Source organism: Thermobia domestica, chromosome 13 (assembly GCF_964235325.1).
Source record: "Thermobia domestica chromosome 13, izTheDome1.hap1.1, whole genome shotgun sequence".
In the NCBI taxonomy this organism is placed as follows: Eukaryota; Metazoa; Arthropoda; class Insecta; order Zygentoma; family Lepismatidae; genus Thermobia; species Thermobia domestica.
The window spans coordinates 138,088,954-138,093,153 of record NC_137466.1 but is presented as its reverse complement, the minus strand read 5'-3'; positions in this window follow the sequence as shown (position 1 = coordinate 138,093,153).

Below are 4,200 nucleotides of genomic sequence, written 5' to 3'. Positions count from 1 at the left end.
GTGAGTAGGGAGAAAGAATTAGCAGGAAAAAGAGAGAAAGAAAAAAAGTTTCGTTGTATCTTTGCGCCATGTGGTGCAATCCGACCATTACACCATCGTAAGTAAACAGCAGTTGATACTGATACAGAAATATCAAATACTGTATACTCTGAATGATCCAGTTTCTAAATTAATAATTTTTCATTAACATTTGCTGTGATGGCATTTATTTTCCACGCGACCCCCTATATACATTATGTGCATCCCTAGTGTTCAAGCCATCCTAAGGGCGTTACAGTGGCGTTTTTTCCCGCAGACTGTCCCCTTCAAAGGTATTTTCTTTTTTCTGTTTCTAATTATTTTTTTTTCTTTATTCTTGCAGAATTAACTAGTTAGAAAACAAAAGTAAGGTCTTTTTTTCTGTCGATTAAGTCTATGTGACACACGCTTGTCAGTTCCTAACCAAAATCTGCGGTACTTACGCTAGCATAGGTTTCGAACTGAGGATACTTTCAGTTCTAGTTCCATGAGCTGGTCAATATAGCCTAATTCTCAAGGGCCGAGAACATTGTGTGAGTATGGTAATATTTTGCATATACAGATGTCGGGAAAGAGAGACAAACGATTTGAAGTGAAAATACGTATTTTATTCTTGAGTCACAGAAATTAGGCTACAAAAGGAAGTGATGCGGGAAACGACACATAAGATGCACGATTTGTCTCACCGTAGGCGAAAACAAAGAAAGGAAAATAAACACCAAGGGAATATTCATTCTCCTTATCGAAAAATTCACTCAATCTGAGACTTTTGGGTTGATTAATTGATTAATTTGTACTTGTAATCTTTGTCAGCAATAAAGCTTCCTAGGACAAAACCAATTTAAGTTGCCAACAAAGATAAGAAATCATATATAATTTGTTATATTATGTATATTATTTTTGGAAAAGTGGGGCTATGTATATTTTTAGACTTCCAAACTACGCTATGCACAAGTGTCAGAAGTCTTACACAGCGGGTATCTCCGACCGTCCGTCCTTCTGTCGACAAGCATCAGAGCAAGAACGGTAAGAGATATGGAGAAGTTTTTTTTTTTTTTTTTCGATTCAGTGTCCCAAGAATAGGTTCCATCGTTTTCGTTAACCCTCTATTGAAACCGAAAGTAGCGGTCGATATCAACGATTTCCGGTTTCAACATTGACCGTCATTGAACAAAAATGGTAATAGACAGCAAGCAAGAAATAGTTGCAGAAATAGCAGAATTGATTCATTATCTCAAGAAAACACACCATAACCATCCGTGACACTTTATCAAAACGGAAAGTTGTTGAAATTTTCTAGTATTTCCCGCTTCAATATTGAATTACACACAGTAGAACAAAATCGCTAAGAGATATCAAGGAACGATTTGCCCTTCAGTCGATTAAGTATCGCCAAACTTGGTTCCATCTACTGTGTTAACTCTTCATTCATACCTGAACCGGTAGAAATTAATCTTTTAGTTTCAACATTGAGCATCATAGGACCAAAAACAAAATACATAAATAAAAATAAAAATAAAGGATTTTTCGCAGTCGATTTAGCGTCTCACCTTCTCCTGTTTCTTCCTATTAAGTCCGAAAGTGATACAAATGTACTACTTAACAGATTTCATCTTCAGTTATCCTTCTACCACAGTCGGAAATTATATAGATCTGTTTCAATGTTGTAATTGCATAATTTAGAAGTCTACCATAGTTACACAACTGTGAAAAGAAACTCAGTTGTTCTTAGACCCTTTATTGAACCACTTTATTCATTTTTTAAAACGTAAAACCTGTATTTCATACATCGATTCTACATTAATCGTTCAGGATGAGATTTGCCCCTCCCAAAGGTCCTTCTGTATTGGATACTCTAGTGTCATCTTGTCATGACTAGGTTGTCGACACTAGAGATGACTTCAGGGAAATTCACACAGAGCAAATAAATCTCCAAAAATTCTTGTCAGGTATGACTTTGAACTCTTTAATTAGACACATTAATTAGACGTATAATGAGACAAATCTCTCTTCTTCTCAACATAAGGTAGGTGCAGGTAAATACACCATGTTAAGGGTTTTGGATTTTTTACGGCTTTAATTTTCATGAAACACAAAGAACAACACATGTGTGTTGCAGAGTACTCTTTTCCACGTGTAGAAAAAAATGGCAGTGATGCGACTCACTTCTATTTTGTACAAAAGGCCAAAGGAAAAAATGTTACAAAGTGGCGTATTTACCAACACGTGCAGGTAATTACGCCAAGTCTAGGATACTACTAGAAATCTGTAGTAAATCTTGTAACTGCTTACATCGTCTGTATTATACAAACTCAAATATTACTCGAACCACACAACATGGCTGAAGCAAAAAAAAAAATCGAATAACGAAAGTGCAAGATGAAATAAAAAGATAAAATGTGAAAACGATAATCTCCAAGTTCCAAACTGAAGTTAAAATGAAGTCCCAAACTGAAAAGTTTCAGTCTATAAGAAGATAAAAAACAGTGTCACTGTACAGTGACTTAAAAACATTACACTGGTATTACATGGAACATGTGGGACAAATGAAAACATCTTTGTCTTCTGCAGTAAGTCCCGCACAAGCCCTGTCGTATTTCCCTGCACAATGTTTGGTATTGATTTAGTAGCCATGGTGGTATCGATTTAGTACAAAACAAAGTGTTCCTAGACGGACACAAAGTAAGGCGTAAACAATCGGCAATGTTCTGAGTTAGCACGGTACTAATAACGAATTCTTACCTATATTGAAATAATAATGTTCTTCTACGTAAAGTTCCCGAAGCAAACAACACTACACGGCGTGGCGGTCTCAGCGCTGTCTTCCGTAGTAGGGATGGCCATAAAGTTCCGGTTCCGGCGGAACCGGTTCCGCGAGGAACGGGTTCTCGGAGATCCGGTTTTCAGAACCTGTTCTGGAACCGGTTCCGGACCTGGATCCGAAAACCCGGTTCCAGAACCGGATCTTAGGAACCGGTTCCAGACCTGGATCCGAAAACCCGGTTCCAGAACCGGATCTTAAGAACCGGTTCCAGATCTGGATCTGAAAACCCGGTTCCAGAACCGGATCTTAGGAACCGGTTCCAGATCTGGACCTGAAAACCCGGTTCCAGAACCGGATCTTAGGGACCGGTTCCAGACCTGGATCCGAAAGCCTCCAAAGACCCGTAAAGGAGGCACAAAGTTCACCTTCAAAAATAATGCAAAGAGGACCATGCGCTTGTGCCTTCCCCGCCCAGACCCGCTTGTGCCCCCAGAAAAAAAATTTGGTCCACCAGTGGGTGTTTAGCCAAATGAGTTGGCCAGTTTGCCTGTTTAGCCAATGAGTTTGCCAGTTACCCAGTTTATTTAGCCAAATGAGACAAGCTGCCGCCGTCTGGGAGCCTGCCTGTCGCTTCCACCATTTCATCTAGCATACTGTTCACAGCTTGCCAGCAGCTCGCGTTTAGGTAGGGATGGTAACAAAGTTTCGGTTCCAGCGGAACCGGTTCCGCGAGGAACCGGTTCTGTTTTCAGAACCGGTTCCAGACCTGGATCCGAAGAACCGGTTCCAGACCTGGCTCCGAAGAACCGGTTGTAGACCTGGATCCGAAGAACCGGTTCCAGACCTGGATCCGAAAAACCGGTTCCGGAACCGGATCTTCTAGAACCGGATCCGTTCAGACCCGAAAACCGGTTCCACCAAGAACCGGTTCTGGCCATCCCTATTCCGTAGTATTCGTCAAATCGGACTTGTCCAAGACCATGGCACATATTGAAGGCGGATTCTAGCGGATTTCGTCGGAAACGTCCCAGTACTGAACACTTGGTGTATTTAGCTGCACTGGCGTATATACTTGCAGTTACTTTAGTATTTCATATATTCCATGTATATGAAAACATTTAAATTCTTCATTGCGACTCAGTACACTAAAGAAATTGATGTTAATTCCTATCCTTACGCACAGATGTTTCCCGACCTGAGAGTAACTCTTGTTCACTATCTCATGTGACGCCTTTGGCTTACAGGGCACCATTGTCTTGAATGGCTAGTTTCGCGAAAGATACCCAAATGAATGTTCCATTGAGCCAAGCTCGAACTTGATTGCGGTTATGTGATCTTCGTTCAAAATTTTCTGTTGCACCATTCAAAATCTAAGTTCAGTACATCTGGTTCAAAGAACAGAGATCAATTCGTAAAAT